Source organism: Balaenoptera musculus, chromosome 15 (assembly GCF_009873245.2).
Source record: "Balaenoptera musculus isolate JJ_BM4_2016_0621 chromosome 15, mBalMus1.pri.v3, whole genome shotgun sequence".
Classification (NCBI taxonomy): Eukaryota; Metazoa; Chordata; class Mammalia; order Artiodactyla; family Balaenopteridae; genus Balaenoptera; species Balaenoptera musculus.
In genome coordinates, this window is record NC_045799.1 from 25906969 (window position 1) to 25932254 (window position 25286).

The window sequence follows — 25286 nt, forward strand, 5'->3', positions numbered from 1 at the left end:
AGGAAGCTGGGCACCTCTCTACCCCCTGGCCCTGACCCTCAGAGGTCCTAGTGGACCGAGGGATCTTACACCAGGGCCAAGCCTCCCTCCTGCTCCTGACCTGACCCCAACAGATGTCTCCAGCTCAGTCCCTTCCTGGTGATGTAGGCCGTTAGCCCCTTCCCTACACTTTTACCTGGACACGTGGAGGCCTCGGCCTGCTGCTCTCCTCACCTGGGCAGTGGGTCTGGAAGTCCAGCCTTATATCCTGTACACCCTCTGCATCTGGGCTGAGGTCTCCAAGGTAAATATTTGTGGCATCTGGTGAACCACAGCCCCACCTCAAACTCCAGCCTCCTGAAGTTTGGAGAAAGAAGGATCTGGCTGACGCGAGGGGTGGGTGGGGCACTGGGGGCACGTGGCAGGGGAGCTGGACCGGGCACAGCGTGGCCTCTGCAAGGGGCTCCCTGCCTCCTGGGCAGCCACTCCCGTGGGGACAATGATGAAAACAGGAGCAGATGACATTTTAAGCACCTATAACGTGGAGGTGCCACCCCAGGCTTTACATCAGTCATATCAACGGAGTGTCATTCCCACCAGGGTCAGCATTGTTACCTTGACTTTGCCACAGAGGTACCGGCTTCACCAGCCAGCAAACGGCAGAGCCAGCACTCAAACCGAAACTCTGACATCATAACCTATCTAGGGATATCTTGGCGGACACAGGGCGCCCTGAGACAGACTGAGTTTCAGCCCTGGCTCCACTATTTCCATGCCTTGTGACTCAGGGCATGTTCCCTAACCTCTCTGAGTCTCAGTTTCTCATCTGTGAAATGGGAATAACGGTAGCACCTGCCTCCTCAAGTGCTGAGAGGACAGGGACTGGAGGTCCCGGCACAGAGTAAGTGCTCAGTAAATGTGAGTGCTTGTTGCTGTTGTTATTGCTTAGAATAGGATGAGCCTTTGCAGAGAGGTTACGATCATAGCGTAGCCAAATAATTAACTTGGGGGATGGAAAGAACAGCCTTGCCCATCCCTTATTCCTAAATACGTCCTGGGATTTAGGAATACACATCTCCATGAATTAATTCACTCAAGGGAATAGGTTTGAATCCCACTTGTGCCACTTCTTTGCTGTGTAACTGTTGGCAAGGTACTTCACCTCTCTGGGCCTCAATGTCCTCATCTGTAAAATGGGGTTATGCTAGCACATGCCTCACAGGCTGCTGAGAGCATGAACTGAGGTATGCGCTCACCCAGCACTTAGCCTGTGCTCTTATTCGTTCATTCTGCAGCAATTGCACAAACTTTGCCCTGCCCGTGCCTTCAGAAATCTCAGTGAGTATTCACGGGGTGAATGAGTGAGTCATGGCTGTGAACCAAGGGGACAAATGAACAGCCCCGCGGGACCCCTCTTGCCCACTGCCTGGGTGCCTTGGCTCACTTCACCCAGAGGTGGGTGTCAGCAGCCCTGAGTTTACCCAGGGTATCTGAGGCCCTGAGAGGTGAGTGCCTTGCTCCAGGTCCATGCCCAGGGCGTCCAGAGCTGGGACTTGAGTGTATTGTATAGTCCAGACCACACACTCTTCACTATTACGCTGTCCTTCCCCAGTGACTCCAGCTTAGTGTTGGGGAGTTGGACCCAAACGGGGCCTTTTGGCATAATCTGGGGAATCATCCTTGCTGCCTGACTTCGGTCTAGAAGCTGGGATTGTGGTTCAGAGCTGGGAGAGCCGGCACTGAACCCTGTCTCCTTGTGCAGGGGGACAAGAGAGGGGCAGTGAGGGCCGTGGGGTCGCACAGTGCACGGCCAGGCCCTGGCTGGTCTCCCCTCCCTGGAGCTGTCAAGAGGAAGAAGGCAAGAGCATTTGCCATCCTGCCATGTCTGCAACGCGCCAACGGCCCCAAACACCTAACGATGAGATGCTTCTGGAGTCAGAGCGGCCCCCCGGAGGGAGCCTGCCATTCCCTTGGGCGCATCTCCAGAGAGGCAGATGCCTCCTCCCGGGCTCTCCAGCTGGCTATGCTGCCCCCCATGGGCAGCGCGCCTCTGTCCTTGGAACCCACACCCTTGGAACCCACACCCTTGCCCTCAGTGCCACTCAGCCCCCACCAATCCCCAGACTGCTCAGGGCCTCTTTGTCCTGGCCTCCCCTCTTTCCAGCTCCCAGGCCTTTGCTTGTGCTGTGCCCCCTTCCTGGAATGCCTCATCCACCCCCCTGAAGATGCCATCTTGCCCTGTCTGGGCAGCAGGCAGGGGAAGCATCTGGAATCCACCAGACGCCGATGCGTCCCTACTCTGGGGCTTATCAGCTGTATGGCTGTGGGAAAATGGCTTCCTCTCTGGGATCTTCTGTTTCCTCAGTTGTAAAATGGGACTGTTTTGAGGGTCATATAAGATAATGTGAAATGCTTGGAACATCAGAGAATTTAGTAAATGGGAAACGCTATTATTATTATTGAAATATTCACATTACTGACCCTCAAGGCCTAATTCAGAGACAGTATCTGCATCAAGCTACCTGACCACTACCCATCAATAAGTGTCCTCACTAGTGCTTCCTCAAGTCCCAAAACGCAAGTGTCATCTGAGGCACCACACTTCCTCGGACGCTATCAACCAGGAGGAAGAGCCAGACCACAGTGCACGCAGGTGGCCAAGAGGCAGTGGCACAGCTCTTGGGTCCCTCACGTGGAGGTGCTGACCCAGACTGAGGTGATAAAAGTGTCAAGAGGGCAAAGGAGACAGATTGGTGAAGATACTTCTTAGGAGGCAGCTGTGGTCCCTTCTCCCACTGTCTCAGCGTGGAGAGCAGGGGTGTCTGCCCCTAGTGCGGACCTAGAGGGGTGTGACCCTGGACTTGGGATATGGGACGGGCTGGATTCTGTCTCTTCCTGAGAGAAACAGGCTGATGAACTGATGTCACTGTGGGCAGAGTGGCTTCCGTGAGGGAAAAATTATTGCTCTCTGCTCCTTCTGGACAGGGTCAAAGCGTGTGTGTGTGTGTGTGTGTGTGTGTGTGTGTTTCCAAGGGCCTGATGTGGACCCTGCAGGAGAGGGATCTGGAATGGGGCTGGTTTCGGTCCTTCCCATTATCATCCCTGGGCAGTGAGGAAAGGCTGCCAGAGAACCAGGGGCTGGGGGTGGCATGTAGGGCGGTCAGCCGTTGGAGGAGCTCTACCCTCGTCTGGAGCTGCAGCTTGGGAGGCCTGACACGGAGGTTTGAAACACCCCCATGAAGGTGCCCGTGAGACTCAGCTGTAAACAGTTTTTGTCTCCCCAGAGAGTAGGGGGCCATCTTGCAATAGTATCAGTCAAGGTAACCCTCTCCTGCCCCCTTTCCTCTCCTTCCAGCCTGTGCTCCATTCCTGCATGGAGCCAGAGAGGGGGGAAGGGGTGTGTGTGTGTGTGTGTGTGTGTGTGTGTGTGTGTGTGTGAGAGAGAGAGAGAGAGTGAGAGAGATCTCCTCTCCCCTGCCAAACAGGTACGTAGAAACCTCAGTTAGGGGTGGGGAGAGAGTTTGCTGTTGAATCAAAGATGTACACTCTGACACAGCAAAGTGGCAGAGTGGAAAAAGACCATCTCCAGTTTACAAATCAGCAAAGTAAGACCCAGAAGGGAGAAAATAGAGGTGTTATCACCTCTATTTTCCAAATGAGGAAGGTTCTTGGGGGAGGACAGTGACTTGCCCAAGGTCTCACAGCTGTAAAATGTGGAGCCAGGATTTGGACCCATTTCTGTCTGACTTTGGAGCCCGTGTTCTACCCCTCTTTCCCAGCCCACCCCGTCACCTCCAGCTGGGACGAGGGGCATCCTCTTCCTAGAAATCTGTGGTCCTGTGGAAAACCAGAAAGGGTCTCTGAGGACATGGCAGGGTTAGACAGACAGAAATCAGGAGGACTTGTGGACTCTTCCTATCTCAGAAGGCAAAAAGGAAGCCACCTTGAGAAACTCACTTGAATGGGCTCAAGTCCTCAATTTAAAAAGGCTCTTTGTTGGCACCAAAGATGCCACCAGAATGGCAGAAACACTTCACTTGTTTTGCCAAGTCCTGTTGCATGGTAATGGCTGTTGGAGACGTTCTCAAGTGTCTGGACTAGCAGAAGAATTTGTGATGCTTGTTAGCAATGTTTGCCATGAGCAATATAGACGCTGTATCCTTTCTCCATCCCACCTGCATCCTTGTTGAAGATTTTGCATTCCCTTGCAAAATGTCAGGGAGATTGCAGAGGGGAGAAAATCTCTATACAACGTAGAGTTTGCTAATCCCTTATCTCTGGGCCTCAGTCTCCCCAACTGTTAGATAAGGATGTTGGGCTCCTGGATGCTGTGGGCCAGGCTGGCTCTGATAACCTTTGCTTATAGCAGAGGGAGCTTGGTAAATACACAGTGAGGAATGGCCTTTTCTCGAGGGCAAATTTGTTCTTAGGAAGCCTCATATCCATGACCCAGGGTGTGTGTAGGTTCTGTCTGAGGGAATTGCCCAGTGGTGTGAGCAAAATGAAGTATTAGTGTAACCGAGCAGCATGTTATGGGTCCTTCCTGGGACAGATTGCCCCTCCCCCGCCCAGCGTCCTCTGCCTGCCTCTTGTCTATAGAAAAACTTTAGCCGCCTTCCCTGAGTTCCAAAGAATATAATTCATCAGAAGAGTAAGAAAATGCAGAAGTAAAGGGAAATGGTGAAGCAAGACAAAATAATAATAGTTTAGCCATTGCACAAAGTCAAGGACCTTTAGCAGTTCCTCCTCGAGAGCTATAGGTAATATTCTGAGCCATATCATTTGAGCTGTTTTGCAGAAACCCTTACCAGGTGGGAGAGGTTAACTGTATGCTGCCCACAGGCATGTAGACCCCAGACGGGTTGGAACTAGGAGGTTGATGATGTTGACAAATGAACTGTCAGGGTGTGCACTGCAGCATTACGTATAAAGTGACACCAGCTTAAATGTCCATCGACAGGGGATTTATTAAATAAATTGTGGGCCACCAGGCCGCTGTCACAAAACAGTACGGAGAAACTAACTTAAGGCTCTCAGCAAGTGAAAAAGGAAACAGTTTCTTCTATTTTGTATTAAAAAAAATTATTTTTTCCATCTAGAAAAAATACTGGAAGGAAAGGCACCAAAATGGTAACAATGCTTATTTTTTAGTTGTGTCATCGTAGGTGACCTTTACCATTGTCTTTGTGTTTTCAGAATTAAAAAAATTTTTACACTGAATGCATTTTTTTGGATCAGCAAACAATCAGTCCCATGAAATGGCTTGAAAATGAGTAAATAAAGGTTGGGCTGAGAACAAGGGAGTGGAGGAAAGCTCATTCTTTTCCCAGAGCTGACCCACAGCCCTCACCAGCTCAGGATTCCTGGGAAACACTGCCAGGGACAAGGCTGATGGATGAAACAAAAGCCCTGTCACGCTAGTCCCAGAACCACCAGGAAAGGGAAAAAAGAAATCCGTGTTGGAACCTTGTAGGCATAATCCCTCTTTTATGGGACAGGAATAGATTTTAGATTCAACGCAAACGAACTTGGCTAAACCAGACTCCTAGCTCTAGGAGGGGAGTTGCGGGGACAAAGATCAGGTGCGCCCTGCCCTTGTAGGGCTCACAGTCAAGGGGGGGGATGGGTCCTACAGGGACAGAAAGGACAGGCATTGGGTCATATGAGGGTCAATGCAAGCAGAGGGCTAAGCACTGTGATTTCCTATCAATGAGGTGGCATGTGATTAGGTGGAGGTCAGCTTGGCCTTGGTAAGCAAGTGCTCTAAGGAAGGGAAACCCAGACAGAGCTATAGTGCTGTAACTGCAGTAAGCCCAGGCTCTCCCGGAAGTGCTATGATGGAGGTCAGCACAGGAGTGTTAGCAGGGCCAGGCAAGCAGTACGAAGGCCAGAGTGTGGGACTCAGGCAAAAGGTGTCAGATGATAGAGCAGGTAGCTTGGTCCACACCTGTCTTGAGTGTGACATTTGCCAGCAGCCTGGAGGCGGTGCCCTGCCTGATTGGGGAGGGGGATAGTTCAGAGAAGGCTTCCTGGAAGAGGTGACTTTTCACCTGGGCTGATGATAAGAGGCTGACATGCAGGGTCAGAAGAAGAGGGCCTTCCAGGTGGAGGGACAAAGAAACAAGGTGGGTTTTGGAAAGTGTGAGTCTGTCTGAGGGCTTGTCTGTCTCTTTCTCTGGAGAAAGAGAACAAGGAAGGCTTTCTTGACGTAAGAGAAGCCATTTTGGCCTAAGCCATTTTGTGGTCTAAGGTTGGCCGCAATGCTTGCTCTTGAACAAGTCTCAGTAATCACCGATTTCAAGGGAAGTCAGGGAATGCAGGAACAAAGGAAAAGCAGTCAAGAAACAATAGCTCAGTGATAAAACAGAGTCCTGGTTCCTCCTCTTGGGATATACCTAACAATCTGACACAGTCTTTGCGCTCTGCAGGGACTAAGGCCCCCACCCAGGTGGAGGATGGGATGATGATGTTGACCCTCGTGACTTCAATCAACTAAAGCTTGGGCTCTGTCGACCTTGGCCCCGAACCTGTGCTTAGTTCTTCTCTGCTCAGGCCCCTTCATGCATGTGACCTTAGCTTAAAACTTCCCCAGTTGTACTGCTCAGGGAGACACTGCTTTGGGAAAGATCCCCGGTGTTCTCCTTACTGACTGCAAGTAATAAGTCCTTCCTTCTCCCGATCTCTGCCTTGGCTGTGTCTTTTGGCTTGACAGCCACCAAGAGGCAAACCCAGTTTTTCAGGTAATATCTGAGCCTTGTGATGGAACAGAGTGGATGGCAGGGAAGTGGGCTGGATCCAATTCCACCAGAAACCAGACCCAGGGTCGGAGGTGAGGTGGAGGTGGGGGATGGGAACTGAGCACTAGCGGGGCTGGGGTCCTGGTAGCCCCATGGCTCGCCCCAGAAAGCCACAGGCTGCAGTGGAGGCTCCCTCAGGCAGAGGGAGAGTCTGGTCTGACCCCCTAAACCGGGCCTCCAGGACCCTACTTGTCTGAACACTCTGACACCAGTTCTCCTGGGAACTCTGTCTCTGCCTCTCACACAGACTGGTTTCTCTACGTCTTTATCTCTTTCTTTCTGTCCCCTTCCCTCTGTCTCTCTCTCCCCCTGTCTCTGTCCATCTCTCGGGGGCCACATCAGAGGTCCAAGAGGGAGCTGGGGGAGCCCTGTGGAGAGCACAGGTGACTCCCTGCTGTCAGAAGGGGCTCCGGCCCTGCCCTCGTCACCGAGGTCACTGAGCAGCAGCTGACTTTGGTTCAGCTGTGGACATGGGAAGGGAACCTCACAGCCACACAAGTACTCACTCCCTTCCCAGGCCCTGTTCTAAGCACTTATTAACTCATTTAACTCTCAAAATGTTAGGGGAACCACTGACTGAAACCGCCCGCCCTGGCCAGGCACCATAGTAACCACTTGCATGAGTTATCTTACAATAGGAGGTCCTGGTAAGGAAGGTGGAACTAACAAGCTACCACCAACCAGAAGAATTCGGGAAAGGTCAAAAGGAGAGGAGACTCCAGTCCATATGTCCTACCAACCTCCCAGAATCCTCCTCGCTGGAATCCATCTTGGCTGAGTGATGCGTGCACCACCAGGAAGGACCCTGAGTCAGAATGATTGGCCAGAGACAACCCGGAAACTAAGCCCATCACCATAAAACCCGAGACTGTGAGCCACGTGGCAGAGCAGTCCTCCTGGGTTCCCTTACCCTCCTGCTCTCCTCCCGGGCGCCCCTACCCTATAAAGTCTCTTGCTTTGTCAGCATGTGTGTCTCCTCGGACAATTCATTTCTGAGTGTTAGACAGGAGCTTACTCTCGGGCCCTGGAAGGGGTCCCCCTTCCTGCAACAAATGGCAACTCTGGCAGGATTTCTTCTTTGCTACGACTGACATCCTGACCACTTGGGGTAGTCAGGGACCAGCTCACCTGCTGACGGACCGGACCCAGTGGTCGCTACCGGGACCCTTTTGTCCCTGGTCTCCTCCTGATGTGGGCGACTGGCCCGAGTGCCCCGAATGGGTAAGGAACAAGAGACTTTGTTGACCTCTTTCCCCTTCCCCTTCCCTTTCCTGTTTTCAACCCCTCCTATCCTACACCTGTTTCTTCTGAACTGGTCCTGGATGCAGGGGTCTGGTTGAATGGCCTCAGCCTGATCTGAGGGTCGGAGCCTGACCCCCTCTGGTGGACAGAGAGCTCAAATTCTGGTCTGGTATCTTGTATCTGGTTTCTGGCTTCTGGTAGGGCTGAGTTCCTGTTCTCCCTTCTTGGAAGCCCAGGGAAAAGTCCCATAACACCTGGGCATCTGCAGGTGGCAGGAGATGTCCATAAGGCAACCCATTTTGTCCCTCTCCCTTCCCCACTTCTTTCAACCTGGCCTCCTTTCCTCCCTTTGAAATCTTTGAAGACCTGAGGTATTTCCATTTACTCTGCCAGTACTCAGATCTGAAGTTCTGTGTCTCTGTGGGAGGTTTTCTGAGAGACTGCGATCTTATATTTAAGGGAGTGTCTGATTAGGACAGCCTTGCCTGTTTGTGTTTTGTACTTTGTGTTCTGTGTTGTGATTTCTGATGGCCATTCTGCCTTGTGAAATGGGAAATTCTGGTTCTGTTCCACTGCAGAGCCCTCTTGGGTGAATTCTGTCTGACTGCAAAGATTTTAGTTATGAGCCTATGACTAAGAAAGAGATGATATTTTATTATAACATTGTGTGGCCACCATATTGTTTAGACTCCAGAGAAAATTGGTTTAGGTGAAACTCTTGAAAATTCCAAAACTGGTTCTTTTTGCATACACAGAGGCAAGCTTGATAAAAACATCTTTTCAGAATTCTGACCCTGAGGAACAAGTCCTACTAGGATAACTTAATTTTCTCTCCCTGTACCTTGACACCAGGGCTCTCAGGAACATTTATCTTATCTAGACCATCTCTGAGATGAGGGAAAAAAATGGGGAAGAAGCCTTTTAACATTTTACTTATTCCAACAGTTATTTATAAACTAGTGAGTTTTATATTGTAATATCTGATTCATGACTAAGTTTAGAAAATGAAACTGTGAGATCTCTTGTCGTGTCTATGTGTTTATGTGTGCATTATCTTTGTCTTTACCTTTGAAGGTATTATCAAAATTAATTTGTCAATGAGCTCTACTTAATTGGCTTAAAGAAAATTAAGCGCTTATATAAATTCTGAAAAATACAGAAGGTAACTGTCCAGAATTAATTTCAGGTTCACGTGAACTGGGAAATATTCAGTATTAAATTAACACCTGGTGTTAATGTATAAGCTTGTTGATCTAATTAATATAGACATGTCTTCAGAGTCATTAACATTAAGTGTAATACCCTTATTGTACCTAGGTTTAATAAAAGTTAAATAAGATCTTATTATATCTGTTGCAAATTTGTCAGCAAGAAACATAACTTGGTACGATGAAATTTTATAAGTGAATTAAATGCAAATGAGGGAAGAGCTTTTATGTAAACTCTATAGGAAGAATTATGTTTACGAATGTCTATCTAAAAATAGTCTCTCCAGATTTTGGTAACTTGAAATTCTAGTGTTGTGACCTTTTAAGTGATCTGTTCTGTATTTGTCTTTGAAATCTTTTATTGTTACTTTAGCTAAGTGAGTAACTTGTTTCACAGTGATCTATGATCCTATCTGACTGAGTATTCTAAATCCTTTTGATTTTTTTTTGACAAAACTTCCAAAATTAAATTCTAATGAAGTCCTTTTGACCTCTAGCTAACTTTGGGATGCTTCAATGGGCTCCTGAAACATCCCAAAGGGATATTAAACTAATTAAGTTCATTTGGTATGTTAAATTACATGGGAAGTATTGTCAAATGAGTAATAAATCCTCTTAGGTTATATTGTTTGGTAAATGTTACTAATATAGATATTCTAGAAATTATGTGGAGTTCCTAAGTATGTTCTGATATGTCCTGGTAAAATGTTATCAATCATAATTCTAGTTATTATCTGCAAGTGTTGTATGTCACAGCAGTAACCAAGTTTCTTTGTTGATTGAATTGTAATCAGGTTTTTTTTTTTTTTCTGTGCCTTCTTAAGTCTTTTTGTCATGCGCAGATACTTACGGTTTCACTCTAATGCCTTAGCAAAAATGCCTCCTCTTCAAGAAGATTTATAGAAAGGACTTTAGGATAAATACAAATTTCTGACTTTCAGACCATAATGCTGAACTGGGTAAGAAATTGAAGAATTCAAATGGGAAACCTGATGGCTTTATAAAACTGTTAACAAAAAGGATTATCTACATAGGACTGAGTGAACTGGTGAATATGGTTATAATTTTTATGGTTTCTATCTGAAAAATTACTGGTTTGAATCTGTGTTTTCCAGATATAAGAAAAACCTTCCCCTCAAACTCATTATGACTTACAGTAATTTGGTAAATTGTACCTTTGTAAGCAGAATTGAAACATTTATCTTTTCTATCTGTTCCCTCCAGAGATTGGAAACTCTTAGGTTCCCAGCAGCTTTAACAGATAAATTAGGAAGGCTACCTCACTAACATGTACAGAAATCTTAAGGTATTTTGGGGACCTTGAAAAGGGAGAAATTCACCTAGATCTGTCAGGCGAAATCTGTGACAAGACCTTGGCATGACTTTCCTAGCCCTGAGAGGTCTTTTAAAAGTTCAGTCTGGGGCTTCCCTGGTGGCGCAGTGGTTGAGAATCTGCCTGCCATTGCAGGGGGCACGGGTTCAAGCCCTGGTCTGGGAAGATCCCACATGCCGCGGAGTGACTAGGCCCGTGAGCCACAATTATTGAGCCTGTGTGTCTGGAGCCTGTGCTCCGCAACAGGAGAGGCCGCGATAGTGAGAGGCCCGTGCACCGCGATGAAGAGTGGCCCCCCTTGCCCCAACTAGAGAAAGCCCTCGCACAGAAACGAAGACCCAACACAGCCATAAATAAAAAAAAAAAAAAAAAAAAAAAAAAGTTCGGTCTGAGACTTATAAAAGTTTCAGCAAAGCAAAAAAAAAGGCCTATATGATCAATCATAGTTTATATAAATCATCAGATCAAGTTTATTGAGACCAGACTTATTTTGCAAACGAATTCGTCTTAATTTGGTTATATTTGATAAAAATGGGGGTAATTTTAGAGAGAAAAAAGATTGTTTCAGTGAATATTATATTCCAGTTTTGTTAATGGAGGTCTGTATTTACTAAGGTTCACCTTAAAACAACGCTCCAACAGAGGAGAAACTACACTCCCACTAGAACAAGAAGAAGACAACATCAGAAGTAGACAGCTAGCCCAAGATCCTCGACCTGACTCATATTATAATGTTTTCTTGACTTCTTGGACCTTTGCATATGAATCAAATGTTTTTCTACCATGGGCACCATCTTATGCTAGTCTTAAAAATCAGTCCAATTGGTGGGTTTGTGGCCAGTTACCTGTGTCTAGCACTTCTGGGTTACCTTGGTGGATCTCTCCACTCCAAGGGTCTAACTGGTTGGCTCTTAGGAATTTATTTTAAAAGAAAAAATGTTAGTCCTGTTCAAGACACTGATATTGATATTACTAGATGGAATCCCCTCACCTGGCCAATTAATAATGCCTGCTCTGACCCTGGCCATAAATATGAATTTTCCTCTATTACTCAAGCTCGATCAAAGCAACAAGCAACATTTCAGCCAAGAAATACAATCTCCCACAGTTATGGGATGGATTTATGTAGTTAACACCAGGCTATGGTAATTTAAGTTTAAAGGCTCCTCTGTGTTGGGAACAATTAAATCATACTAAGGATAATCAGTCTAGTAACACTAGGAAACTGGGCTGGGTGCCTTATGGACAGTGCCAATATATAATTTCCCTTAAAGATAAGGATTGGTACAGAACAGGCTAAGTCAGATGACCTGGGATATACTGGGCTGCACCTAATGGAAATTCTTAAGTGCTTACTTATGACCTTACTAATACTGCTAGCTATATTATTTTTATATTGCCTGTTTTACAGAATTGTTGTTTTTTTCATTACCAAATGTATGACTGAGTCTCTGATAAAATGATGATATAGTCCCATATGAGATAAATGACTGTAATAGTGTAACACTAGGTATGAGAAGAAGCAACAAGAGGGAATATCTTCCTTGCCTCTTCAAGGATTAGGTCAATGGCCATTGCAGCCACTGACCTTCAGCACACTCTGAAAGGAGTTCAGGGTGGAGATCAGGAATGAGGTGCTCTGTGCTCTGGAAAAACTAGCAGAACAGGGCTTCAGATAGTTAGACACTTTCAGGAAAAGCTTTTATGAGCCCAAATTCTTGCATCTTCTCATATCTAGAAAAGCACTAAAATCATTAATGGTGACATCTGCTTTGCCCATTAAGGAGAGAAATGCAATTGAAAGTCAAAATGGAGTAGCTGTGGCTCAGACATCCAAAGTAATACTAGGTGGCATTATGGACATGATTTCAGACAAGTCCTTGTATTGCTAAGAACTTGAGTTTTCTGAGCTATGTCAGACTTAGGATGCCCCCAGCCATTCTCAAAACAATGTCTGCTGCTGGCAGCTGTTAGCTGCAGCCTTATAGTTTCAAGGTATCCTCTTGTAACTATTAAATTTTTAGAAAATGAAATTGCTTTAGATCAGATATTAGTAGAAAAAGGAGATGTATAGTGGCCAATAGCTTCTGTTATGTATATGTTAATACCACACTGGGAGTTAAAACCGACAGGTAAAAGTAAACAGCTTTTGGCTACAAGTCTCCCCAGGGTGTGAGGTCCAGACTGGGTTTCAGGCTTACTCTTCTGAATTCCTCAGGGAATGAGATTTATTTTGTCTATTAAAATTCCTGTTGTCACTCCTCCAGCTACTTCTAGCTGGGTCTGTTACACCAAAATGGAGGACCAAGGGATTGAGATTTTAATCATACAAGACTCAGATCCAGGACTTTGAACTCAGAAATATTCCCAATTCAGTGTCTATTCCCCAAATTGAGGCAGGACTATGCCTGTTTTAGCAGAAAGTGGCCAGAGCAGTTGTCACCTAGTTCCCTGAATTGAAACTGAGCAGGACTCTCTGGGGCTCTGGAATACAAATCCTTTCTGTGTCCCCTGTTTCTTGTTTGTAGGATTACGCTTTATTCAACCTCCTTGACTTTCCCTGAGTTCCAAAGGGCAGATTCAAACAGTTGCTAATCAGGGAAGGGACGGGGGTGCAGAAATAGGGGAGGAGCAGTCAAATGGTAGTGCAACCTTGGGGCAGGGTCCTGGTTCCTCCTCAAGGAGTATGCATAACAACATCTTTGAGTTCTTCTGCAGAACTGGGGCCCCCACCCAGGTGGAGGATGGTAATTTCAGGCTGAGTGCAAGATTCCTGGAGCACCACCCTGTTACCTCACCACCAACCAATCAGAAGAAGGTCACACACCCTGCAGCCCTCACCCCAAATTTTGCCTTCCTTTTCTGGGCCTGACGATGACCATATAAGCCTCCTATTTGGCCCCTGTCTGTTTCAACTGCTTACAAGGTTCATCTCTGACAGGGTCTGACAGTTTCAGGCTAAATTGTTGTTACTATGAGGGTGAATGCTGGTTCTGGACACAGAATACCTCGATTTAGATCAGGTGGAGAGAAACTTCTACTCTACTAGGCAGGAATATGCCCACTCTCAGCAGGAAGTAGTTACAGAAGAAAGAGACCTCTGCCCCAATTCCCAAGAAGTATCTTGAGTATGAAGTCTCTCAGGGGGGAGTTGTTAAGGGGAACCACTGACCGAAACCTCCTGCCCTGGCCAGGCACCATAGTAACCACTTGCATGAGTTATCTTACAACAGGAGGTCCTGGTAAGGAAAGCAGAACTAACAAGTAACCACCAACCGGAATAATTCGGGGAAGGTCAAAAGGAGAGAGGAGATGCCAGTCCATATGTCCTACCAACCTCCCAGAATCCTTCTCACTGGAATCCGTCTTGGCTGAGTGATGTGCGTGCCACCAGGAAGGGCCCTGAGTCAGAGTGATTGGCCAGAAAAAACCTGGAAACTAAGCCCATTACCATAAAACCTGAGACTGTGAGCCACATGGCAGAGAAGTTCTCCTGGGTTCCCTTGCCCTGCTGTTCTCTGCCCAGGCACCCCTTCCCAATAAAGTCTCTTGCTTTGTCAGCACGTGTCTCCTCAGACAATTTATTTCTGAGTGTTAGACAAGAACCCACTCTCAGGCCCTGGAAGGGGTCCCCCTTCCTACAACAAAAACAGTAGTGCTGCTGGGAAGATGAGCTGAGAGGCTCAAAGAAAAGTGCTGACTTAGGGCAGAGCCTGGAACCCAGTAAGGGAGCTCTTAGTATTGGGATTTCTATCAAGATTGTTGCAGTTGTTATTACTGATATTGTATGGCTATAACTGGATAAAGGAGAAACTGAGTGGTTTTACGAGTTGGGGGATGTTAGGCGAACCGTCCTTTAGGAGTTCTGCCTGCCCTTAGAAATGGGGTCTGGCTGTGGCAGGCAGGTGTGGTGGAAAATTGGGGGGATCCCCTGGGAGGTGGAGGTCCCTGGATTAGGCTCCTAGGAGCTTCTGAGACCACAGATGGGGAGTCTCAGTTTGGGGGACTCAGAGTTTCAGCCTTATATCCCCTCAGATGGCCATCCTCAGAGACAGACTCTTAGGGGCAGCCCCTATCCCATTCTCTCTTGGTCACGAGGGTGAGGAAAGCCTCCCCAGCAGCCCAGGGCAGGGCTAGGAAGATGTCTACACCTGGCTGCATGTGGGGGCTTGTGCAGTTTTAGATCTGTGCTCCATATTTCTCCCCTTCTCCCTCATTCTATTTAGTAACTCAGGACTGTGGGACAGACAGACCCAGTCAGCCAGCACGCCAGTGGGTCAGTCAGCTAATTGTATTATACACCGCCTGAGTGTGGACACAGTTCTGGGTGCTTTGGGCATAGCAGGGAGCAAACAGATTGCCCCCTGCCCTTCTGGGTCTTACATTCTCCTGGGGAGACAGAGAGCGAGCCAGAGATGGACAAAGAAATATAAAAACACAGTGCTCAATTGTCTCAGTCGTGAGGACAGAGACCAAAATACAGGACAAATATGGGATGCTGGAACTGTACCATCAGAGCATCATGAGGGTTTAAGTGGTTTTAGCCCTCTGGGAACTAGATACCCTCCGTCAACACCCCACCCCCACCCCCGCAAACACACACACACACACCCCTTGTGTAAATCTCCCTCGTTCGACTTTCACATTTCCCAAGTTTGACTTCGGAACACAATCCTGGGGGCTAATTATGTAAGAAAGGAGAGGTTGCCTGAAGTACAGGATAGGAACAGCCCTACAATCTCTGAGGGCTCACTACCCGCCAGACTGAGCCTCCAGCCTGCAAGTTCGCTGCTATTCTCCCCCTTCCCTCATTGTACACATGAGGGAATGAGGTACACGAAGGTGGGAGACTGGCTCCAGGTCACACAGCTACCAGGACAAGATGTCAGGATTTGAACTCTGGTCCATCTGACTCCAAAGCTTGTGCTCTTAATCTTTCAGCCATCATCGCACAAACACCTGTTGTTTTTGTACTACCTTCCCCTACCTGCCACGTCTGCATTTACATTTTGCAATATCTGCTAGCTCCTAAGATTACTGTTTACTCAACACACATTTTGGTAAATGGATCATGTTTGAAACATAAATACATTTGATTTTCTACTTCTAACAGGAAATTGTATAACACTACCAAATGAAAGAGCAACATCGCTTCCCAGAAATAGGAGGTGACAACAGGATTATAGGGATGAAGATAATGGCTATAATTAAGCTTATCGTGTTCTTATGCACCCTTGTTGGTATTAACCCATTTAACCCCACACCGATGCCTGGAGCTGGGCACTGTTTTTGCCTCCTTTTGCAGATGAGGTCTAGGTGAGTCCCCTTCAGAGAGGTGACGTACTTTTTCTAAAGTCACGGTGAAAACAAACAACACATTGTGGAGCTCTGGTTGGGGATGTCGCCTGTTCAAGGCACCCGGGGGAGAACTGGCAGTGGTTGGAAAGGGGTTGCAGACGTACCCAAATTCCTCTGAGGACTGAGAGAAAGTAGGAGGGGAATCACTTTCTCACTCCCAGCGATGGTGTGCGAGGCAGCTCTGCTTCTGGAAAATGCTGCACCAAACCATCTATCATGCACCCAGAAAGGCTTGGAGCTCTTGCTGAGTGTGTGCGAGCCGGATCACAAATCTCTTACCGTGTGGGCGGCTGTGTCCACTGGCACCAGCGGAGGCTCCGAAACCCAAACCGAGGAAGCTCTCAAACCTCTTTGCACCTTTTCTGGACTGGAGACCTCCCTGGACTGTGAATGTCTTGCTCTGTGCTTATCTCGACTTCCTGGAGGCTAGGAGGGGAGCACAGGGACCCATCTGGCACCTCCCACGAAGTCACCCCACGGAGGTTCCCGTGCTCACTTAGTCACCCCGTCCTCCAGGAGAGGAGAAAGAGGTAACCCGTGGACAAACCAGGAGACCCACCTGGAGGTGGGCGCATCGCAGGAACTCTTTTCAATGTTCTCCTTTGTGCTGGGAAGGGACGTTCAAGATGCCCTCCCACCCCCATCTCTGCACTTTCAGGGTCTGCTGCTCCTGAGAGAGGCCACTCCAGGCTTTCACAGGGGCCCTGACTTCCGGCTGTTTCCACTCATTTCTCCCCTCCCCCCCCCCGCCCCCAGAGTCTCCCCTCCCCCCTCGTCTCCGGAGTCTCCCCCATACGGTGTCTTTGGCCTCCTTCCTCTCCACCCCCACTGCCTAGCCTCACCTCAGGCCTCATCATTTCTTCCCTGGGGCAATTGAAGCAGCCTCCTCAATGGCCTTCTTGAGTCTTGTCTGGCCCCCTCGCATTTCCTCTCTGCAATGTAGCCAGAAACCTCATATTTTCTTAAGAAAGTTTTCAAACGCAGAGCAGTTAGTTTTACAGATAACGCTACATTTTACCACCTAAATTCTGCCCATCCATCATATGTGTTTGATGCATTTCAAACTAAGTTGCAGACGTCAGTACCCTTCCCACTAAGTCCTCAGCACACGTGTGGTGACCTAGAGTTCAACTCTTGCTTGCAGTTGGGCTTCTGGCTTGGAGGAGGCCAAGGTGCATCCGTCTCTTGTCAGCTGGCGTCTGGGTTCTTCCAACACCAGCTGCCTCCTCCATGACACCCAAGTTCAACCCAACGAGATCAAAGCCATGTGCCCATGAGAAAGTGGGTGCCACGTCTGCCCTGGCTGCCAAGATCGGCTCCCTGGGTCTCTCTCCAAAAAAAGGTTGGTGATGACCTTTGCAAGGCAACTGGGGACTGGAAGGGTCTGAGGATGACAGCGGAACTGGCCATTCAGAACACACAGGCCTGAACATCACAGCCCTCAAGGAACCATGCAGAGAAAGAAAGAAGCAGAAAAACATTAAGCACCATGGGAATGTCACTTTTGATAAGACTGTCAACATTGTCTGACAGATGTGGCACTGGTTTTTAGCCAGAGAACTCTCTAGAACCATTAAAGTGATCCTGGGGGCTGCCCAGTCTGTGGGCTGCAATGGAAAAACTTTCAATATACAATGAAAAGCACAAATCTTAAATGTCCATTTGCTGAGATTTGACAAATACATACACCTGTGTAACCCAAATCCCTCAAAAAGTTCCCTTATGCCCCTTTCCAGCCAATTCCTAGCCCTGTGCCCCCATGGGGGGTGGTTTCTGATTTTTTTTCCACCATAAATTGGTTTTGTCTGCTCTTGGTCTTCATGTAAATGGAACATGCAATATGTACCCTGCTGCATCTGGCTTCTTTCACTCAGCATGCAATGATTTTATTTACTTATTCATTTATGTGCGTATTGTCTGCTCCCCTCCCCCCACCACTGGAGGGGGAGCTCATGAAAACTGCAACTTGGTCCTGTCCACTGTGTTGCCCCAGCACATCGCCACACTTCGTGGCACACAGTAGGGGCTCAGTCAGTGCTGGCTGAAAGTGGAACAATGGATGACAGTGCCAGCACTCTTAAAAAAAGGTTAAGAAAATCAGGTATAAAAATGACACATAGATACCCTTAAAGATTTGTGCATTTCATTCTATATAAATTTTACCTTAAAGTTAAAAAACATAAACAAGTACTGAACGTTAGTTAATGAAAGGTATCTTGCAGTGTTTAAAGATAAAATGAACTGCTCTCTGCAATGTATTTTGAAATGCATAAAAAAATAAGGTGGATGGATGGAAGGATGGATAGATTGGCAGATATGTGATAGGGTAAGCATAGCAAACTGTTCATTATAGAACCTCAGTGTAGGTATATGGGTGCTTACTATGTAATTATTTCAAATTTCCTGTATGTATGAATATGTTTATAGTAAAATGTTGGGGGAAGTCATACACGTATAGGATAAAAATTTCACAAGTACAAAAGGATATTGAGTGACACACAGATGTACAACTTCCTCATCCCAGCCCACTCTACTCCCTGGAGTTTTAATCACTGTAGACACTTCCTGTCTGTCCTTCCAGAAAGCACTTATCCTTTACAACAGTCATAGAAGGATCAAACTACCTTGTATTTTGCACCTTGTTCCTCCATCCTTCATTAACGTGTCTTGGAGATTTTTCTCACATCAGCACATATAATTTTAGTGTTACATTTCACAGGCTGTATCGTACTATAACTTCCCCCCGTGTCTCCAATAATGAACATCTTGTGCACATGAATTCATGCCCTTCTCAGTGCCGGATGGTACCTCGAGCTATTCCTCCTACAGCTCTGATCATCTGCTATGAAAGGGAGCAGAAAAGCACACCTCAGCATTGTTCCACTTTCAGGCACAGGGACTGGCCTTGTCCCTGCTCATATTAGTCCATCATCTGTGGCGGTTGTCCCCCATGGAGGTGGGATGGCTCCTGTCAGCTGAAAGCAGTTCTCTAGAGAAGGGGGAGCTGTGAGGCTTAGTGCCCCGTTATGGGGGTCTGGGCGGGGCAGTGCCAGCGTCTGTAGTCCACCGCTTACACTGCTTGGGTCAACTTGCTTTTCATATTAAGTTCACCCTATACAGGCTCAGCTGCTCTGGAATGCTGGGTGATCATTGTTACGGACTGAATTGTGTCCCCCAAAATTCATATGTTGAAGCTCTAACCCCTAATACCTCAGAATATGGCTATATTTGGAGACAGGGCCTTCAAAAAGGTGATCAAGTTAAAGAGGCAATTAGGATGGGCCTTAATCCAACTGGCTGGTATCCTTAAAAGAAGAGGAGATTGTACCAGGAACGAGGGTGCGTGGAGGGGCCACCATATGAAGAGGCAGCAAGAGGGCAGCCCCCTGCGAGCCAAGGAGAGAGCCTCAAAGAAAACCAGTCCTGCCGGCATGTTGATCTTGGACGTCCAGCCTCCAGAACTGTGAAAAAATAAATATCTGTTGTTTAAGCCACCCAGTCTATAGTATTTTGTTATGGCTGCCCTAGCAAACTGATGCAGTCATAATCCATGGGAAATTTCCAAAACTAACTAGAGTCCCTGGTGTTGCAGTTGATCATGAGGCCTTAACCGATACTCAGAATACTGTCCATTTCAGTTTCACTAATTCTCAGCCCTTCTGCTGGTCCAAGAGGCTGGTTGATCACCTGAATGGATGGTACCATATTAGGCATTCAGTGGTGGTCCCTGTTGGTGGCAGGTCATACATACTTTCAGTGACAGTTACTAAATCTGCTTTGGCATACCCAATCTCTAAATCTTATTTCTTGGGACTTCCCTGGTGGTCCAGTGGTAAAGAATCTGCCTTCAAATGCGGGGGACGCGGGTTCGATCCCTGGTCAGGGAACTAAGATCCCACATGCCGCGGGGCAACTAAGCCTGTGCACCACAACTACTGAGCTTGCGCAGAGAGCCTGCGAGCTGCAAACTACAGAGCCTGTGCGCTCTGGAGCCCATGTGCCACAACTAGAGAAAGAAAACCCGCAGGCCACAATGAAGTGCTTGTGCCACAATGAAAGATCCCACATGCCTCAACGAAGGTCCTGCGTGCCGCAACTAAGACCGGATGCAGCCAAAAAAAATAAAAATAATAATAAAGAAAATAAATAAATATTTTAAAAATTTGTATTTCTTCCAGGCTCCTGCTTAAACTATTAAGCCATTTGCCTCAGCCCACGAGACTATAAATATCTGGCCATTTCTTTCTTTTCTCAAAGTGGATGACCAGGTGTGCTGCCTGAAGCTTTGCCTGCTGGGAGGGTTCCCTCTCATTCCCGTCTTTCAGTGTCACCCCTGAATAGCATCCGTTTTCAGTTAACACCAACCCCTTCATGGACCAAGCTCAGGTTTTTTTCTCCTCCATCAGCTGGTCACATGACCATAGGTGAGACCCAAGGGAGAAGTGTAGGGGAACACTAGTAGGTGACATAGGTGACAAGGGAGGTGGGTGTCTAGGCCACCTATTCATGCAGCTTACTTATGCTGGACCTTGAGCCAAGCTAGATGTACTATTTCTACCTGATGATGGATGGCTCTTGGTCCTGCCTGACCTTACAACTTGGTGGATAACAGTGCCTAGTGCATGATGGGAAGTTCTGGCCTCATGGTCACTTGATGTCCCAGTAACAGGTCAGGAGCTGTTTTTTCTAGCGGTGTACAGTTCTCTGCTGAAGATGGTATGACTTTGCTCCAGAACTCTAGGGGTCTTCTCTGTAACTCCCTTATTGGGGTTTGTCAAACACTCTACATGGCATCATAGATACTTCTAATACCATGGGGTCTGCCTGATCATGTGGCTCAAGCAACAGTGTTGCTTGAACTGCTGCCTGGAGCTGCTGCAGAGCCCTTGATTGCTCTGGGCTCCACTCAAAACTAGCACAGAGTAGATGCTCAATAAATTTTCCCCTCTCTGGGGGAATGGAGTACAGGGCAGGAGTTATAAATACAAATGCCAGTAGGGTAAAGTTGCCAGAAAAAAATATAGGAAGCCCAGCTAAATTTGGATTTCAGATAAAAGATGAATAACTTTAGTTTAAGTTTGTTTCACGCAATATTTGGGACATACTTACACAAAAAATATTCACTGTTTTTCTGAAATTCAACCTTACCTAGGTGTCCTGTATTTTTATTGGTAGATCAGGCAACCCTACTTTTGGGGCCAAGCATTTAATAGCATAAGACAATTTGGTATGATGGAGGTGTGGGAATAGGTGACTGCATTTACAATCAGTCCGCAATTGGAGAATAACCAACACTTAAAGTAATTTAAAGTATAAAGGAAAAACAATGTGCCAGATTTGGCTGGAGGATGGTGAGTTTGCAGCCCCTGGCAAAGAGCTTGGGCTCTAGAGTTTGACTTCTGGGATTTGAATCCTGAATCCGCTGTTCACAGGCTGTATGACCTTGAGTCTTAGAGTCCTTATCTCTGTGAGGATTAAATAAGATCCTGCATTTAAAGAGTTTAGCAAGGTGTTAGGCCCACCATTACTGCCAAATAAATATTAATCTTCAAGATGACTGCTGGGTTGCCATGCAGCAGCTCTCTCTAGTGGTCACAAGGCTATGCGAGAGTGCTGGTGCAAGGCTAGGGCCCTGGAGGTTTACATGGCTTCAGGGTATCCAGCGGCCAGGCTGGCTAGGCATCAGAGGATGGGTCCCCCATTAGAGGACAGGCCCCCAGGGTCCCCAGATTCCAATCATTCACATATCACCTCCACGATTTCTGCCCCAAACCAGCCACCATTACTTTTACTTACTTAATATTCTCCTTTCAATTGTCTCCCTATTTTTAAAGAAAATCTATTGTAATAGGAAACTTCACAATTTTCAGTTAAAAGCCCCAGCATCAACTTTCAGAAATAGAAGATAACCACAAAGTAGATACAAGCGAAAAAGAAAAATGTTAAGTTTTATGGGATAATGTGGTGAGAACAACTGGAGGATCTATCTCTCTCAAGAGGGATTGTAGCAGCATCACGCAAAGTAGTAAAGACAGACTAGCTCCCAACTGAGACTTTCTTCTTCCTGTGGTCAGAGGAAGGGAAAAAGAATAAAAAAGAGAACAAAAATGTTTCTCCTTTGGGATTTCATACTCTGTCTCAAGTCATCTCACATACCAGGGGAAGTACCATCACTGCTGGCAAAGACACTGACAAAGGGCAGAAATGTTGAAACTGTGCCCTTTATCTCCACTTCAATCAGAGTATTTCTACTTTTGTCTGATTTGAATGTGGTGGGAAGGAAAAACTGCTATTAAACAAACAGTTGCAACAGCAATAATATAAAATCCAAACACTGGATTGTAACCACTTCCACCTTCTAGGGAGGCTAAAGATTTTATCTAAGGAGGAAAGGCTTGTTTGCTTGGGAAAATATGCTTCTGAGCCTTTGGTCATTGAGGGCAATGTCCATGGGAATATCTGGAATGGAGAGGGGGATAGTGGTTTTAAAACACATCCAAATTCTTTGATGCTCCCTTCAAGAGACAGGACTAATTCTTCTCCCCTTGGGTGTGGAGTGGATTTAGTGACTCACTTCTAATGAAGAGAATATGGCAGAAAGTGATGATGTGTGACTTTTAAGACAAGGTGATAAAAGGTCCTGCAGCTTCCCTCTTTCCTTCTCTTGGATCACTTGCTTTGGGGGAGGCCAGCTGCCATGTTGAGAGGACATTCAAGCAGCCCAATGGAGAAGTCTGGGTGGCAAGGAACTGAGGCCTCCAGCCAAAAGCCATGTGCGTGAATCATCTTGGAAATAGATTCTCCAGCCCTGGTCAAGCCTTCGGAAGATGCAGCCCTGGAAAACATTTTAACTGAAACCACATGGGAGACCCTGAACCAGAATCACCCAGCTCTTTCTATATTTCTGACCTACAGAAACTGTGATAGAATAAATGTTTATGGTTTTGAGCCACAAAGTTTTGGGATAACTTGTTACACAGCAGTAGATAACTAATACAAGGGGAGAAGTATTTAGCTGCAACATAAATAAAATGGTGCCCTTCCAGGGCAGAGAGTTTTCTTCTGAAACAAGGACTCAAATGCTGAAAGTCTCCCATTTCACAGCTTAGAAGACTGAGTCCCAAAAAGGAGGATGCCATGCAGTGAGTTCTGCTCTGCTGCATCACAGTTAATGCTCAAGAGGGCTGTGAGATTGTGACTGGTCTTGGTTACTTTGCATTAAGGGTCACATGCAAGTAGGGGCAGGGTCTGGACCAGCACTCAGTCTCTGGCTCTGCTCCACTGCCTTATCAAGTGCTTGGGCTCTCAAAATCATCCACCGGAGGAGCAGGAACTCTCCCCAGCATCCCTGCATCTTTGAACTTGGAGCCTTGGAGGTGGGGAGACACAGAAGCAGGTTCCAGTTTGTCTTTGATCTTCCCCCACTCCACATCCATCTTCCCTTCCTGTCTGCCTGCCCTGCTGACTTCAGGCTCCAGCATCAGATGCAAAGACAACAACTTAACAGAGCCCGTTCAACTTGCTCCTACAGTTCCATGAGTTTCAGGGATAAGGGAGCCCTACAATAAATCCCTTATTATACACATCACTCCTAGTGGTTCTATGCTGATCAAACCCTGACTGACCTTGATGCTGATTCTCTCTTGTGTGTCCAATTCCTAGATCCTGGTTGCTCTTCCCTGGAACCAATGATTCCTTCTAGAAAGATTTTGAAGCTAACTCAGGGCAGCAACATTTCTTAAGCACTTACTATGTGCCAGGTCTTGTACACATTATTTTGTGTTCACAATAATGCTGAATGTAGTACTATTATGCCTCCCCCCTTTTTTTTTCAATGATAAAATGAGGCTCAAATAATTTGCTTGAAATGCTATTCCAGGAAATAGTTGGCATGAATGATAATAATAGCTTGTTTCTTGAGCCTGACTCGTGTTTTATATGTATCACCTGACTTAATCCCCACAAAACCCCTCTCAGACAGGTTCTGTGATTATCCCCCCTTTTCAGATGAGGAGACTGGGGCTCAGGGGAAGAGAATGGCTAGCCAGTGGAATGTGAAAGAAGTGAAGCATGCCGCTTTTTGGCCCAGCTTTTAATGATGTCCTGCCCATCTGCCAGCCCTCATTACCCTGTCTTGGTGACAGAAGAGGTTGTGCATTCCAGACAGTATCACTCCAAAATGGTGTGTGGAGTGAATGTGGGAGTGAAAAATCAAACTTTATAGTGTTACTCCACTGAGGTTTCAGGGCTCCTTTGTTACTGTAGCACAGCCTTGCTCTGTCCTAACTAATACCATAAAATTGAGATTCCAATTTTTAAAAAGTGAGCAAATTCTGAGACGTTACCATTGAGTGTAATTAGTAAAAGAATGAAATGGAGAGTTGGGGATAGAAAAGAGAATACAAGCAGGTGGCAGAGAAACTGCTGAAGTTTTATGATGAAGATTTGGGAGAGAAGAAAAAGTCTGAGAGACAGCAGACCCAGGCCCTTGTGAGTTAGGCGGTGGGGGAGGACGGGGAGAGATAAAACAAGTCAAGTTGTTGAAGCTGGAAATTAATGATCAAACAGAGACATGATGCATGGTGCAAGGGCAAGAACTCAAGCACATTCCCTCCTTTCCACTGGCTGACATTTAAGGCTGACATTGTGGCCCTGAATGGCTGGTCCTTGTGGATGACCCGCCTTCCCCCTTTCCTCCTGAGAACACCTCTGCTAGGCAGGACCCTGGGCTGGATGGAGCTTCTGCCCCCTTGTGGTCCAGAGTGTTCACGGTCGTGGTGAGACCTGCAGTCTTCATTCCCCTGGCGCATCAACTCCAGTTCATTGAAAATCTTTGATATTTGCCATGCGTGTCCTATGGAGTCTTTAGCAGCCTCTGCAGAATTACAAGAGGAAATGCCACTGGACAAGGCAGGCTCACAGAGCCTGCGACGAAGGGCGAGGACTGCGAGTGAATTTATCCAGAGACAAGATAGAGCCTACTAGAGCCAGACACCTCCACACTTACAGGTGTGCTTCCTTGGGCAAGTGACCCCATCTCTCTGTGTCTCAGGCTTTGCATCTGTGAAATGGGGCAGTAACAATGCAAGCCTCGAGGGTTACTGGGAGGATTGATTAATTAATTTAATTAACCTACAAAGAATGCTTAGAGCAGAGGCTGGCCCACAGTCAGGCTCAATGGGTCTGCTCTTGTCATTCTTCCTGCCTCTCTTTTCAATGCCTGCGGGGTCTGTGGGCTGGTGCTGGGGGGCAGAGTGGGGTGTGGGATGGGGAATGAGTCACAGCTCCTCTGATGTTCCTCCTGTGGGCCTGGCTGCCTGGCTCCTGTCCCAGACCCACCTCACCCAGCCGGGTGACTTTAGGGAATTT

At 47.0% G+C, this 25286-nt stretch overlaps 1 protein-coding gene across 3 annotated transcripts in view; it reads right to left on the bottom strand.

Moving 5' to 3' along the window:
• BPIFB1 (BPI fold containing family B member 1) overlaps positions 1-16283 on the bottom strand; it is a 39133-nt gene extending 22850 nt beyond the window's left edge. Inside the window, exon 1 of one of the 3 annotated variants that reach the window (XM_036824226.1) lies at positions 16197-16283. The gene's annotated coding sequence lies outside the window, so the exon portion shown is untranslated. Of the gene's footprint in view, positions 1-175; positions 284-16196 lie in introns of those variants that run through there. The other 2 variants (XM_036824227.1, XM_036824224.1) reach the window with 2 other exon arrangements.
• Between the last annotated feature and the right edge of the window lie 9003 nt (positions 16284-25286).